Genomic DNA, 16,991 nt, shown 5'->3' with positions numbered 1-16,991 from the left:
GTGGACAGGGGGCCCAGGGGAAAGAGACTATATGCGGCCCTCTATTAATTACCCCCTTAACACATGCACACGCCCAGAATGTGCAGAAAGATGCAAGCGTGCACAAACACACTCCAGTAGTCACACCAGCTGATTAAAGGAAATATGGGATCATTAATTCCTGTTGCAAACCTGCTCCCTAAATCTTTTCCTCTTTTTTTTTTCTTCACCACTGATTACTGATTTTTTGTTTTCTTCACTCTCGCCTTTAAATCATACTTTTGAATATTCTAATTTGATACCAAATCCTCTCTGTCTCTCTATCTAACACACACACACACACACTCCTGTCGGTCTCCTCTTTCTTTATTTCGTTCTCTTTTACAGTGAAAGGCATGAATTTATTATAGCCTGATGAATTATAAAAACACAACTTCACAGCTGGACTCACACACATCCTATATGCACATACAGGTATGTACATTTACACATACACACACGCACACAAGCACATTTGCACTGGCAGCACTAACAAATAAACAGATTAGCGGACAAATAAGCCTGAAAACAAATTAATGTTGGAACACCTGCCTTATCCAAAGAACAAACACATGCAGAGTGCAAGAAGCACCTGAATACAGACACTGACCTACAAAAATTTACCAACAAAGAGCAACACACACATACTACATGCAAAGGTACATACATTCAAACTCTCTGCTATAGACGCGTAGACAAGGAGACACTAAAATGGAATAGGAGACAAAAGAAATTTGTGTTTGTCTGGTGGCGACGGATGAGTTCTGCACCGTTTAGAGGGCGAAATGATGGACCTCCATTTCTCCGCGTTGGAAAGCCGCGTCACCAGCATGCGATATGAAGTGAAAACACACTGTGAAAGAGTTAAAGTTCTAAGACAGAAACACAGACAACTCGCCGTGGTCACAACCTGTCAATCCAACCTGATCTCACAGGAAGCTGTATAAATGACCCAATATTACAAGGACATTCCAGGTGTCATGATGACACATTTCAGTTTTTTTCACGCAACAAAACTACGGTAACGTCCTCAGTTAGGTTGAGGCAACAAAAGAACTTAGTTAGGTTTAGGATAAACATCATGGTTGGGCTTGAAATAAGTACATAAACTAAGTAAAATATGTATGGAAACAACATAAACCTAATAATAAACCTAACCTCCTGTGAAAACGGAAGTTTATTTTGAAATGACACTATGCATGTAACGAGCGTACATTGACACGCCGGTTCGTCCAAAAGTAAAGCAAGAGGAGTACCCCGTGCGTCGGTCTCTGATGCTGAGCGTCATTGACCGAACGGCGGTATTTGACGAGTTGGGAGTGAGAATGTGTTGCCCACCTAAATGAGAGCATAAAACTGAAAAGCGAGTGAAGGAGGTGTTAATCAAGCACAGTCTGAACACGCCCACAGAGTCCTAATCAGAGTCCTATTCAGGCAACACATGTCAAATCACCTGTGTGGGTGAACCAAGGATCTCTAGGTGCTTTCAATATTGCTTTTTTTCCCACTTAAATGATCAGACGTGTTAATGTCAAAGGCTGAAGCCACTAAGTAGTCTGACCCGACGATGCTCCGACTGTTAAATGAATATGAACAGCCAATTGGCAGCTGTGAGACACTCGTAGCTCCATAAGCCAGCTGGAAAATCTAGTTTTCTTCTCAATTATCTGCTGCTTTGTACTCCTCGCTCCTCTCCTCCCCTCCCTCTCTTTCCTGCTGTCGTCTCCCCTCACTTTTTCCTTTTTCTTCTCCTGTTTCTGCAACCCCCTTTACCCTTCTGCTCCTCCTTTCATTTCTCTCCATCTCCTCTCCGCTCTTCTTGATTATTTCATTTGGAATCATCTTCTCCCAACGTCTCTCAACGCCTCTCCTTTCGTCTCTCCCTCCGTTCTCTCCTGTCCCTGCTCTCCCCTCCCCTGATCTGCTCTCCTGGCTCAGGCCCAGTTAAATTACCAGTTCTACAGAGCGATGGTGACAGAGTGCAGAACTTAATTACACACTGGCTGACAGCGAGGACTACGTGTTACATTTTCTCTTTCTCTGTCTTCTTCCTCTCTCTTTTCTGCTCTCCCCCCTTCTCTTTCTCCTTTTCTCTCTGTCTTCTGTTTCCTTTTCATTTCCTCGCTTTTTTCTTTCCTTTCGACTTTCTCTTTGTCTCTCTCGCTCTTATTAACGGCTGGTTTAGACACATTTGTTTCTATGTGCTTATTATTGGTTGACAGAGTTAGTGTTGGGTTAGATCAGCGGTGTCTGGGTCCCCCTTAGGGGGGCGCAAAAGATCACAGGGGGTGTACCAGGATTCGTCTGCTCTTTGCTCATGTACAACTAAAATCATGATAACATACTAACTGGATAATTCATACAAAAGTCTGTTTATAAACCTATTTAAAAAGATTATTAGTATTTTTTTGTTACTTAGTAGCAAAAATGAATGAAATATTTTGATTCAATCCATATTTACTTACTAGTTTCAAAAACAACATTTTCATCGTGGTCAAAAAACTGCTCTCCAGCTTGACGCACACAAAGCGAGGCAGCACCTGTGGCACCACGGGGCAGTAGCATCGATCGAACTACATCAGAATTTACATTTATTTAAAGGGACGTTTGTAAGGGGCTGCACGGTGGTGCAGTGGTTAGCACTGGCGCCTCACAGCTAGAGGGTTGCAGGTTCGAATCCGGCTTGGGACCCTTCCCGTGTTAGCGTGGGTTTTCTCCGGGTAGACATGCAGGTTAGGTTAATTGTGGACTCTAAATTGCCCGTAGGTGTGAGTGTGAGCGTGAATGGTTGTCTGTCTCTATGTGTCAGCCCTGCGATGGACTGGCGACCTGTCCAGGGTGTACCCTGCCTTCGCCCAGCCCCCCTGCAACCCCTAACGGGATAAGCGGTTGCAGATGGATGGATGGATGGATGGATGGACGTAAGAATCAGAAATGTCTTGTTAACAGCAACACCTGTGGCTGTTAAGTCAGCGTCCTGTTGCTCGCGCTTTTGCTCGCTCTACATAGACATGAACGAGCATCGCTCAAAACAGTGAGGAGACACACGTCAGCTAAAACATAATATACAATATCACTCTATATTTCAGCTGCTTGGCAGTAATGTTAGCTGACCAGATGAAGGTCTCTCCATGAATCAATGCTGATTCTTAATGTTGGCTTTTCCTGCCTCAGCCTCCCGACTGCGGCCGGAGGGAACAGGGGAGACACCGGAGTTTTGGTCGGAGACGATAACGTTTCTCTCTGCGGAGCCCCGTCACTTCACAAGACACGGGAAACCTCTGTTGGTCTGGAGGAGCTGCAGCAGTTATTTCTGCACAAACGTCCACTGTACATTCACTAGATATTCTCAGAGCTAAACTAACTCTTCTGCAGTGTGTAGTGTGCACGCATGCACATGAGAGTGGAGCGAAAGAGCGAGAACGAGCGCGGTGTGTGAGTGAAGGCAAGCAGGCAGAGGAGCAAAGTACAGTAGAGACTCCGGCCCTGGAGAACAAAGCTACGGTCTCCCCCTCGTCCTCCGACCGCGGCCAACACTGTTTAACAGACGGGCTTCACTAGATACAACCAAGAGGTTTTGGTGCTTCACTGTAGTTTGTGTTGGAGTCTGAGTCTGAACAGCGTAGCCACTCTCGAGTGAGCATGGGACACTGACCCGGATTGATTTATACGTGTAAGAAGTTACAAACAGTCTCTTTAAAATGGATCCTGTTTTATTCCTCTTCATATGTGTAAATGTCTCTTGTTATGGTAATGGTAAATGGACTTGCATTTATATAGCGCCTTTCTAGACTTCCAACCACTCAAAGCGCTGAACACTACATGTCAGTAGTCACCCAGATTCATACACTGATGGCAGAGGCTGCCATGCAAGGTGCCATCCTGCCCATCAGGATCTAATCTAGATACTCAGTCACACACCGACGGCTCAGCCTTCGGGAGCAGTTTGGGGTTCAGTATCTTGCCTTATCTGTTTGGTTGTTTTTATCTGTTTGAGTATTTCTTTTATGTTTGTAAGGTGTCCTTGGGTGTCCTGAAAGGTGCCATCAAATAAAATGTATTATTAATTATATTAATTTTGTAGGAAACAGGGTTGCTGAAGAAGACGGTGACGACACCAATGCATTTCTGAGAAGTTACGAGATTTTCAACTAAAAGCGCTCGGAAAGTCGCCAAAAAAGTCGGGAGCAGCGTTTTTTTCTTAAGGTGGCCGCATGTGCTCTCTCCTCATTGGGAAACAATTGAAAAAAGACACCATATGGACACTCAGCCTTAAACCAGTGGAGATCAGCAGAAACACTATTTTTTCAGAGGAAGTAGTTGTTCAGGGGGGGCTCTTTGAAATAAATTTCTGTTTGAACAAAGTTGGGCTGCACAGCAGGAGCTTGTAGCCCAGGTGAAAGGTGTTTAAACTGATCAGCTGTGGATGCCTCCTGTGTGCCCCTGAAGTCAAAGACTTCAGTCAAAGCAGAAAAATAATGATATAGAGAAAGAGGGACATAGGGAGAGAGAAGACACTTGAGATGAGAAGAGGAGAAATAGAGAGAAATGCGAAAGGTGAAAGGCAGCAAAATTTGAAAAAGATGAAGGCAGGGAAAAAACGGATAGATGGGAGAGAGAGAGAGAGAGAGAGGCGACTGAAACGAATGAGAGGAAGACGGAAAGAGAACTGTAGTTAAGCAACAGTAAATGGCTTTTCAATGTGCACGTCTCTTGAGACGAGACACAGAGAAAGAAGAGAGGGAGGGATGTTAAAAAAAGAGTGAGCGAGATGTGACACTGATGAACCCGCTAACCAAGTCTTTGTCCATGCATGTGAGCGTGTGTGTGCATGTGTGTGTAAAAACGCCATAGGGGGTGGAAAGAGTGTGGCAGATTCCCTCCATGGGGAGTCTGAATGGACCAATGCACAAGTGGGACGGTGTGTGTGTGTGTGTGTGTGTGTGTGTGTGTGTGTGTGTGTGTTTGTGTGAGGAAATAAGTGCTAAAGCATTTGACTGAAGGGCAATTAAAGGATAGTGTGTGTGTCTGTGCGTCTAAACGACGGCTAGTGAGAGCCCACACTGCTGTGTAACTGTGTATTGACATTGTAATTACCAGTGAATAATGTAGGGCTGCATGTGTGTGCATGAAGTGTATTCGCTCGGGGAGACGTGCTATTGGCATTGTAATTAGATGGAATGATATACTATCCCTATTAAGACCAAAGCTGAGCTGTACGTAGTGGCAGTTGGAACAATGCTGCAGTGTTAACCATGTTGGGTCCACATGGCTGTTGCTAAGTAACTGATGGGGATTATATACTTACCACAGATTAGCCTACGCACGTATTACCTTTAGAAATAACAACATTTCAAGTGGCAAAAGACATAGTTTTACATTTTAATTACGTCAATTAAAGGTACAGTGTGTAGGAGGACTTGGCGGCATCTATCAGTGAGGAGAACGTGAATGGCCCCATGTAGAGCCAGTGTTTGGTTTGTCCGTTCTAGGCTACTGTAGAAACATGGTGGCCGGCTCCGTGAAGAAGACCCGCTCCATACGTAGCTATAAACGGCTCATTCTAAACTAACGAAAATTCTTATTTTCAGGTGATTATACACAAAATAAAACATACTTATTAATATTATATTCCATTTATGCCAATTGATAAAGAAATTTGTCATTTTGGGAACATCTAAACGCTACACTAAACTAGGCTAATTCAGTTCTATCTTCATACGGTACCCAATCCACATACATTAGAGTATTATTGAGCTTCTCATTTTACACTAGAAAAGAAAGCAAATAAGCTTATTTTCCCCGAGTGTAATGTAATAATTTTGTTGTAGAAAAATGTTTTTGGCCACTTGGAAAATGAGCATTTCTTAAAGGGACAGTGTGTAGGATTTGGTGGCATCTAGCGGTGTGGTTGCAGATTGCAACCAACTGAGTACACTTCAGCTCACTCCTCCCTTTCCAAGACTGAGCTACCGAGTGCAAAACTGTGTTAACGCCGTTCGCCTTGCTCAGAGGCCATCCATACCATAATAACACTACTTTAGGAGAATTCATATGGCAGCTTGGTGATACCACAGTTTTGCAATCTGCGGCTCAAATTAACATGTCATGCACAACTACGGTGGCCTTCAGGTAAAGTAAAAACACAAAAGGCTTTCTCTAGAGCCAGTGTTTGGTTTGTCCGTTCTGGGCTACTGTAGAAACATGGCGGAGCAACATGGAGCAACATGGGTCCATATGAAGAGGACTTGCTCCTTATGTAGATATAAGGGCTAATTCTAAGCTAATAAAAACACAACGGCTGTATCCGAAACCGCATACTATACGTACTGATTTGGCCAAAATGTAGTATGTAGTATGCGAACAAAAAAAAATCTACAGCATGCCAAAAATACCCGAATGTTGTACTGATTCGGAAAAAAAAATCTCCAGTATGTATCGGCCGAGTGTACCTCGCCTACTGTATCCCACAATGCAAAGCGCTAGAACAGTACAGGCTATGGTTACAACAACAGCAGCCAAAAACGGCTAGTTTTTTTTAATTTTTTTTAGCTATTTCATCACTAAATTCATTTCTGAACATTTTTGAAGCGAGAAATCAACTGTGTAGATTTTGAATATTGGCAGTTTTACGATATTAGATGGTGAATCAAACATTTATTCCACCGTTGTCTGAGTTTAGAGGATAGCGCCTGCCGGGGTCGCTACCTTGCCAGCCGGACAGTCACTCTAACAGACCCTGCTATGAGCTGGCTGGATCTCTGGATCTGTAGACGAGGGGCTTTTATTTCATTGTTGACGGATAGTTTGTTTTAATATCTCAACAGATGTCCATTATAAATTAACATGATCATGTGTTTATCTGCCTTTTTGGAGTTGAGAAGCTCCACAATCACCTGCGGGCGTAGCTCGCTGGCCAGCCACCAGCAGTGACGCTCACAGAGCGGCTACAGAGCAGCAGAGTGGTGATGGAGCTGGCGAGGGAAAGAGAGATACCTGCTGAGACAATATGAGCCTTTTAAAAATGTCTCTAATATCTGGAGGGAGATCAGTTTTGTTGCTCTAACTGAAACAGCAGTTTGAGTAACGTAAATTTTGTCAAGCAATATTTTATATTTCCCGTCTCCCCTCGTTGATGATCCTGTTTGTCTTATTTCACTATGAGCTGTTAGAATAAATAGTTTAAACCTGCAATTTATAATAATTATAATATATTTTATTCATAATGTAATTGCAATAGAGGTAGGAGTTCATTTTTTTTGTCCAGTGCTTTAAGAGCTGGTTTAAAGACTAAAGCCTGGTCTAGCATACTGCATACTACTAAGGAACGCAGTATGCAGTATGTACTGTATACTGTATACTGCATACTGCATTCGTCAGTAGTATGTAGTAGGCGGTTTCGAATACAGCCACAAATTCTTAGCTTAAGGCCCTGGAGCTAGGAGGTGGTTAGCTTAGTTTATCTTAAAGATTTGAAGCAGCTAGCATAGCTCTAACCCTACAACGTAGTTCAGCATTGGGCTACATTGGTTGCGTTCAAAGGAATTCCTTCCAACTGTAGTTTTTTGTTTTTAAAGTGACAGCCCTACTCTTTTGTGTATTGTGTTATAGCGGTGTTATAGTGTGCATTCCAATGACAGCCACCTATGTAAATGAAGGGATTTATTTTGGCCTCCATTGATACATTGTTAACAACTTTTGACTAATTTTGTATTATCTCTTGACTGATTTTTCAGTATGTCGTCTTCTTCTCTCTCCCCACTGTGCCTTCCCTACTTTGCCCTCCCACTCTCTTTTTTTTGCCCCTCGTTCATTTACAATAGAACTTGACAGGGAATCATTAGCTGCATAATGAAAAGCAGCAGACCAGTAATATATACCGTCACTGTCTATTACAGCCTCCTTAGCCTAAAGACCCTGAATATGTAAATGAGGCTACATAATGTTCAGTTAAAGTCTGAGTGGTGGATGTAAGTGGATCAGAAATGCTTTCAGGACACAACCCAGACAGTTATTATTGTTGCCTTCGAGATGAAAAAGCAGCTTGAAATATGCAGCAAGATATTCAAATAATTATTATTCAAGTGGTTGAATACTTATTTCAGCTTTTGTACGCTAATGAATGGATCTATGTAGGGATTTGTGTATCAAGGAGAAAGTAACCTGAGGTTCTGACTTGATTTCATTGCATATTATTTGATGAATAGATTTATATATTTTTTAAAGCTCATGCAATAAAGATCTGATGGGTCAAGAGTGGCTTGGTTTGGAGCTGAGAATTGGTTTCCAACTTGGTGGTTTCATGATCCTGCAAAAAATTTAAGTGCCACAGAAAAACCTACTCAAAACAACACTACTTCTCAAACCTCTTGTCAATTCCATTTGGATTCATCTTTCAGCATATGTACACAAAATCACAAATCTGAAGTGATCACATTCATAGTTAACAATCAAGTCATGTGACTCGAGTCCATGCCATTGGTAGGAAGTGTTGAACAAGAAGGACAGAAGTTAGCAACAATGTGCTTCATAAAAGGAAGCTTACTCTAATTATTTTTTTTTACCTGTGAGGGTTTCTGGACAATATTTGTCATCGTTTTGTTTTGTTAATTGATTTCCAATAATAAATATATACATATATTTGCATAAAGCAAGCATACTGTTTTTTTCCACTCCCATGTTGATAAGAGTATTAATGAATTGACAAATCTCCCTTTAAAGGTCCCATATTATAAAAAAGTGAGATTTTCATGTTTTTTTATTATAAAGCAGGCTTAGTTTTATATAAGTCCTATATAAATACTGTGAAAGTATTGAAATGCTTAATCCACAGGGAAATAAACACAGCCTGTATTCAGAAACTCTGCATTTGAAACAAGCTGTCAGGATTTCTGTCCATTTGTGATGTAACAAATTTACAATATTTAGACACTTTACACAGATTTAAACATTAACATTCTAAATGTGTCCCAGTTTATTCCTGGTTGCAGCGTATGTGAATGTCATCAGCTGACAGGAAGTACACATGTGCCCAAGCTTTTGCCTAGCAATGCAATTCTGTTGCAATTTCATCGCAATTCCGTCGAAATGCACTAAAACAGAGCGTTTCGGACAGAGGGTTAATACAGGCATTTTCAGTCCGACAGTATGAGGAAAATAAAGTTGTTGTTTTTTATATTAAAGCATGTAAACATGTTCTAGTAGAAACACAAAATACAAGTATGAACCTGAAAATGAGGATGATATGGGACCTTTAAGCTATATTTTGAACAGACAAAAAAAATGTTTGAATAATGAGTTATTAATCATGATTTACTATGGGCTATCATGCGATTAATCGTGATTAAATATTTCAATGGATTGACAGCCCTAGTTTTAAGTAATACCAGTGTCTATGAAGGCCTTAGTATTGCTGGTTTTTATTGTGTTTGTGATGTCTATTTGTGTGTGAGGAAGGCACACATGGCTGTGCACACTTTAGATGTGGGGATGGAGGAACAGATGACTTTTCTCAGCTGACAATAGCTGGAGATTGCAACAGTAATGGAGACATCAGCAAAAGCTATCATGTTCACTGTAGTGGAATACACATCCACAAAGATGCATGGCCTGCTATATGTGTACACACACACACTCACACACACACACACACACACACACACACACACACACACACACACACACACACACACACACACACACACACCGCGCACTCAGCTGGCTAAACTTGTGTCTGAGAAAGAAAGATTGGAAAACTATTAGCTGAAATGTGATCTTAGTGTCTCCATAGACGTTGCAATCTTTCTCTCTATCTATAGCTCTAGTACTCCTCTTGCACACACACACACACACACACACACACACATGAGCACAAACAGAATCTATTTTCTTGTCTGTGTCGCTGTATTACAGTGGTGTTATTGAGGAGCAGAGGGGCTCAGGGAGAGCGAGACTGAAGAGGCTGGGGGTGAGGGAGGTAGAAAGCAACATGGAACCGAGAGACAGAGGGGCCAGATATCGGTTGTGATTTGAGACTCCCATACAGATTTAACATCACATATAGAGGCCCAGCTGCTAAAAAAAACTGCAGCAGACATCGAACTGTCTGGTTTTTGAAGTTGAAGTTCTACGCAAAATAACTAACTCTGGGATCACGGTTGCTCCAAGCCAGCCAGTTTGGATGCATTTCACACAGAAAAAGATAACAAAAGTGTAACTGTCAATGCCCCCAAAATACATGAGAGTCTTCAGTATGGAGTGTTTATAGTGTATATGGAGGGAACTGTTCTAAATACTGCTAAAAGAGCCAAGCTCAAGAGCTTAATTCAGCTTGAGCAACTGGAAGTGAGACACTTCACTCCTCCATACTTGGGTGTTATGAAACTTTGTCATTGTGCAATAGACTAAAAATAAGTGTCTACAAACTTTTGTTTGGATCGAGCACATTCTAATATGTAAAGGAAACTTAAAATGTCGTGAACTGACTGAAAACGTAAGCTTACAATTTTAGAAACAACTTTTGTCTTGAGTGCAAACAGGTTTTGAGAACAGTTCTAATTTAAAGCTAGGGTTGGTAATGGTAACTAGCTCCACAAGCCCCGAAATCTAGCGAGGAAGTCGCCAAGCCGGCAACACTGACAGTCCGTCCCTTCAGGCCTCCCTCCAAAGCCACTCCCCAAAAATTATCATTACAAACATAAACAACGAACATGGCTAGGGTTAGCACTCACAGCCGTCAAGCTAGCAGCTTTTGGAAGAGCGCAGTGACGTGTAATGAGTGAACGAGCAGAGTGGACACAGACCGGTAGGTAGACCATCCAATCAGACAGGTCTATTACAGTCCTGTGACAGCCACAGGTACCCGATTTCTTTCTTTCTTTTTTTTTGTCAGAGCATTTGATTTATTGATTGCTGTCGGGATGTCATGAGAATTTCAACAAATGTAACAAAAAAGTTTTTTAAGGAACACTACCAGTCCTTGCTTTAAGGTCTATTTTGGATTTTAAGACACACATTTTGTTCCAAAGTGGTGCATATGATCTGTTTTGCGATTAAGAATGTTATGTTGAATCCAAGAAGCAGGGGATGTCACAGACACACTTTTTATGCCCAAATATCCAGATTTGCAGTGCTTTATCAACGTCATGCTGCTTCTGCCCCCCCCCGCCCATTTTTGATCATCTCTGTGGTTTTAGTGTATGTTGCAATTCAGTGTTTCCCAAAAAAAATTAACCTCAAATTTGATCTGGGACAGTTGGGTTTAGAAAGCACTGGTTCAAACTGGGTTGATTCCATTTGAATTTGACTCCAATCCCATGACATAGTAGAACATTTCTTCCCTCCCAGGTTGATGAACTCTCACCATCAGAGTGTGTGTGTGGCCTGTGGAATGCACAATGTTTCTATTTGGGCTCACGGTTGTCGATGCAATCCAGTCATGACTTCCACTTGTATCTAAAAAAGGAGAGCTTCTTTGATCACAGCACAGTTTAATCTCCTAAACCCGCCTGCATTTAGCTCAAGTAGCACTTTTTGAGAATTACTGCTATCTGTGTGTGTTGTGGGTGTGTTTCACTGTGTGTGTACGTTTAGCTTTTTTCCTGGCTATTTTCTCCTCCTGTGTGTCAGGCCCCTTCCAGGCAGCATCACACTGTTGCTGGTCTTCAGTTCTGATTACACACTTCCTTAATCAAGGCTTCGGATGCTCTTTGAACCACTTCTTCCTTCCCGGGGCAACTCACACACACACATACACACGCAGACACGCAGACACACACACACACACACACACACACACACACACACACACACACACACACACACATTGACACACGCACACACACACAGTTGGCAAGGCCATTACTTAGAGAGGTACCTGGCAGTTTAAGTTAAAACTAGAAACGACTGATTCGTATTGACTGGGAGCTGTAGTAAACACACAAGTACACACTCGTGCTCTAAAATGTATCATACACACAGGTCTGAATGATGCTCACAGAGTTACACGGATACTACACACATCTTTACATGTAGTGCATTAAAGCTGCATTAATCAATATTTGTTTTATATTAACAATGAATCAAATGACTGTGGAATGGGCAAGATGTTTTGGTACTTTATAATAACCATCATTTATAAATGGTAAAATGATAATTAAAACGTAGTTAATAGTTATTTTACTGTTAATAGACAATGCAATGATAATAATTAATGTTTACTAACTATTAGTAATGCCACTATTATGTTATTTTAACAGTTTATATACTATATTAAGTATTTGTTAACGATTACAAAATTATTTGTAAATCTTTAAGAAATTGTTTGTAAAACATCTATAAACATTACATAGATATATATTTGTAACACTTTGTTAATGGTTAATAACTGGTTTGTAAATCATCTATGAATATAAATTTGATGGCAATTACAAAGTTGCAACTGATTATAACACCTTGTTTAATGCTAAACAAATACTTTGTGAAGCATATATAAACAACATTTAGATAGATATTTAAGTTTAATTAATTATCAATTTTGCTCTTATTTATGATTGTTATTATAAAGTGTTACCGATGTTGTTCATAGTGATGAACCCACAGGAACTGTGCAGTTCACCTCAGCTCTATGGAGTTTTCAGCATCTTTCAGCTCATTGTTTTGGTTTTACGGCCTGCAACTTTACCTGTTTATTTTACCCTCACTGTTCTCACCAACCTTGTTTAAAACAGCAGCAGGCAGACAGATAAGATTAGCAACTAACCACTTGAACATAGTGGAGCATTTGAAAGCTAGAGAGCCCGGTATTTTCCCGAAGAGTGGGTGGAGACCAAAACTGAGCTAAAAGAAGAGTAAATCTTGGACTAACATTTGTCCAGGAGGTAAAAAACATGCCTCAAAACAGTTTGTTTATTTGTTTGCTGTAACAACTTCCTAAATTGTATGTTGTGTTTACAGCTTGTTGCGCTGCCCCCAAGTGGCCCGAAAAGAAACACTTACATTGTCTCCTAAAACAACCCGTTCTCACTCTCAACTCATCAAATACCACTATTTGGTCAGTGCCCCTCGGCATCGGAAAGCGACGCACAGAGGCACCCTTTAGCAACAGTGACGAACCGGGCTTTCAACTAACTCCAATGTAAACCCACCCGCAGCTTTATTCGATGGTCGGAGCAAGTGACGTAGCATTATAGGATGAGAGTCCAATAAGGGCGGGTGGGAGTGGTGGTGGATGGGTCAAACAAACACAAGACTTTCATATAGGAGACTGGTGTTCGTGTCCCGTGTGAAACTAAACGTAACGTTGACTTATTTTGTCACGTCAGTCTTTAGTCACGTGACTCATCAGTATCGTCAGTCTTGAGAGTCACTTGAGTCGCTAGTCAGTGAAGCTAACGTCAACCACGACCATTTCCTAACCCTAAGTGGTTGTGTTGCCTAAACCTAACTTCCTGTGAAGTTTATTTTGAAATGACACTATGCATGTAACGAGCGTATATTGACACGTTGTCCCTGGTCCGTCCAAAAGTAACACAAGAGGGGTACCCCGTGCGTCGGTCTCCAATGCCGAGGGGCGCTGACCAAGCGGCGGTATTTGACGAGTTGGGAGTGAGAATGTGTTGCCTAAAATGTAACGGCATTTTTAGACAGGAGGCATTTCTGCTTTGTTTTTCAGTCGTCTTTTAGGCAACTTAAAACACTTAAGACTTAAGTTTAGGGAAAGATTGTGATCTTGGTTAAACGCGTAAAAAAAAAACATAAAGCAAAAGGTAGTATGTGTTTCCACTCAACGTAGAAAATTCCATGATATTCCTGGGTTCCCCTACCACTCAGCCAGAACTGAAGAAGCTTCTTGGATGAGAAGTGAAACGTCTTCAAGAATCTAAACCAAGTCAAGCTGCTCATTTAACCCTTACTCAGATCCATGATGTTACCAAAACTCTAAGTCCAGCTTGGATGACAAAAATAAATCCGCTTCTCGAATCAATCCAAAAGATCCAACATAAAAAAGGAATGTTACAGGACATGATATGTGTGAACGCTTTTGTTGTTAAGTGCCATTTAAAGCCCTACAGTATTTGATGGGCTTCAGAAAACAAATGTGAATTTCTACTTTTTGTTGCCACCATTTATAAAACAATAAAAAACTGACTGAGAGTATGTTTTGATCCCTTGAATTATTCTCTTTTAATGTGACTGTTTGTTAATGGAATTTGTCATAAGTAGCACTTTACTTTAGTATGTGTATGCAAGCTCTTTTTCCTTTCACCAATTACTGTGTAAAATATCTTCTACTTTAAAATTGCTTCCTCGCCCCTTGTTGCAGTCGGTACAACATTTAATATACGCCCTCATTTTGAGTGTATATATGGATAATCTATGTGTTTATCCCTCTGCTTTTCCCTTCTGACCATTTTTCAATTAAAAAACACTAATATCCCCAAGACTGCTTTGCCCTAGTTATTAGACAACCACACACACACACACACACACACACACACACACACGCACGCACACACACACACACAGTTTCCAGTTTATCCGAGTACTGCTCTGCCTTCAGCATCTTCTCCTACTCATGCCTAAGTACACACACTGCTTGATTGAATAAGAACACTAAATTGTTTGTGTGTGTGTGTACAGCCTCCTTTGTCCCTACATATGCGTGTGTATTCATTTATTTGCACCTGAGTGTGTGTATCACGTGTGTGTCTGTGTCTTCTGGCGTGTTCTCTCTCAGTTTGTCTCAGGTTGGATGATGCTGTTTACTGTCAGAGGAAGAGAGAGCGGGAGTCATCTGTGAGGGAGCTATCATTATGTTTCCTGCTTTTGTGTGTTTGTGCAAGTACATATATATATGTGTTTGCGTTTCCATGCTGATGTTCCTTTATTTTTGAAATACATGCTCTGTAACAGTTTTTGTGAAAAGAAAAAAAATGAAACAGTTTTACACCATTTCATTTATTTTTTTTGGCCTTGACAGTATATCCACAGGTTTGCAATGTAGCACATATACAGTATCTGTATGTTGAAGGTCCCATATTGTAAAAAGTGAGATTGTCATGTCTGTTATAGTATAAAGCAGGTTTAAGTGCTATATAAATACTGTGAAAGTATTGAAACGTTCAATATACAGAGAAATACACACAGCCCGTATTTAGAAATTGTGTGTTTGAAACAAGCTGTTAGGATTTCTGTCCATTTGTGATGTCACAAATATACAAAATTTAGACCATTACACGGTTTTAAACGTAAACATTGTTAATGGTTCCCAGTTTATTTCCTGTTGCAGTGTATGTGAATGTCATCAGCTGACAGGAAGTACACATGGACCCAAGCTGTTGCCTAGCAACGCAATTCTGTTGCAATTTCGTCGCAATTCCGTCGAAATGCGCTAAAACAGATTGTTTAAGACAGAGGGTAAATACAGGCATATTCAGGCCGACAGTATGAGGAAAATAACGTTTTTTTGAACATTACAGCATGTAAACATGTTCTAGTAGAAACACAAAATACAAGTATGATCCTGAAATGAGCATGATATGGGACCTTTAAAACAAAATTAAACACTGATGGTTTCAAGTTATTTTCAAGGCACAGTCACACGTACGAATGCAGGCGAGTGACCATTGCCTGCCGAGGTGATATTCACCTTATAGTTAACCAAAATTGACCTCCGCGCGAATGCGAAGATGTGAATTTGCTTCTCAACCAGAAGCAAATGTTTTTTTGCCCCTTTGCTTGCGTAGAAATGGAAGTGAACAGAGGGCGGATGTTAATTTTGTGCACGTATGACTGCCTTAAGGCTTATTCATTTTTACAGTAAAGTTATTTTAGTAACATTAGCAACGTATTCAGCTTGGTAGGGAGATATTTCTTTGATCTACCGAGAGACATAAATCCATGTAACGCAATTATTAGCTTGCTAGCTATCCTGCTAAGGCTAGCTACCTAAAACATCAAGTAAAATATGTTTTAGGTAAAGTTTGATGCTTCGGACTACACTCTGCCATCCTGCTTTTACAATTCTGTGTGGGGGGTCACTCTCTTAGTCTCTTTATGAACGCGGGGAGGGCCAACAATTTCAAAAGGAGGGATTCATATCGCGGCCGGCCCGGCTACCAAAACAGAGAACAGAACAGCTCGGATTACAACACACACAGGTGAAAGAGACTTTGGTCTCTGCTCAGGAAGGCATTACTCCACCATATCTTTTCATAGCAAATAGTTGTTTGCTGCTATATTAACTTTCAAAATCTCATATATAGCACCTTAAATATAGTAAAAAGGCTTTTGTAGAAAAATTACAGGAGATATAAAAAGTGTACTGAAACTCATGTATCATATTTGCACCGCAGTATCAAAACATTATGAGAAATTTGCAGTCCCTAAGTGTAGTTCTAAGTTATCAGTTTTGTTTTCTACTGCTTCCACCAACTACGGCATCCACTATGAAAGACAAGCAGGAGAATAAAGTGATCAAGTAGAGGCAAAATATCCAAGAGGAAAAAAAACAATGTCTATTTTCTATCAACTTTATTCTCACATTGCTGCTTTGGCAGGGATCAGGAAAAAAGGAGCACACACTCTCAGTCATCCAGTAAATGAAAAGTAACATTTGGTCTGGATAAGAATGTAAGCTTAATAGTTGATGCAAAACAAACCTAAAAACACAAACACTCCTTTTTTTTACTATCATATGCTGATATGCTGAAAGTAAGGAATCCTTTAGAGAGTACAACTGCTTTCAACAGTACATCTGCCCCGACTGTTTTCATTTCAGAGCGGCTGCTGTTTGGCAGACGAGACAGAAAGACAGAAATCCCACACTCCGGAGAAAGACTGATTGACTGGGGAGAGGGATTATTATATTCAATACTTACTTTCAAGTGCCAAACTGGATTCAGAACATTATGTCTTCTCTGCCAAACGATCTGCTCAAATCTAATTAGCATCATAGAACCAGACAGCGCTTG

At 40.8% G+C, this 16,991-nt stretch overlaps 1 protein-coding gene and 1 long non-coding RNA gene across 6 annotated transcripts in view; one reads left to right on the top strand and one right to left on the bottom strand.

The window, feature by feature from the left end:
* il1rapl2 (interleukin 1 receptor accessory protein-like 2) overlaps positions 1-16,991 on the top strand; it is a 566,284-nt gene that overhangs the window by 99,292 nt on the left and 450,001 nt on the right. The gene's annotated exons all lie outside the window — the stretch shown is intronic.
* Positions 1-16,991, bottom strand: part of LOC141774913 (uncharacterized) — a 108,339-nt gene that overhangs the window by 82,696 nt on the left and 8,652 nt on the right. Inside the window, exon 2 of the long non-coding RNA XR_012595512.1 lies at positions 3,202-3,316. This is a non-coding gene — a long non-coding RNA (uncharacterized LOC141774913). The remainder of the gene's footprint in view (positions 1-3,201; positions 3,317-16,991) is intronic.

Source organism: Sebastes fasciatus, chromosome 10 (genome assembly GCF_043250625.1).
Source record: "Sebastes fasciatus isolate fSebFas1 chromosome 10, fSebFas1.pri, whole genome shotgun sequence".
In the NCBI taxonomy this organism is placed as follows: domain Eukaryota; kingdom Metazoa; phylum Chordata; class Actinopteri; order Perciformes; family Sebastidae; genus Sebastes; species Sebastes fasciatus.
This window is presented reverse-complemented; position numbering and strand designations above follow the sequence as displayed.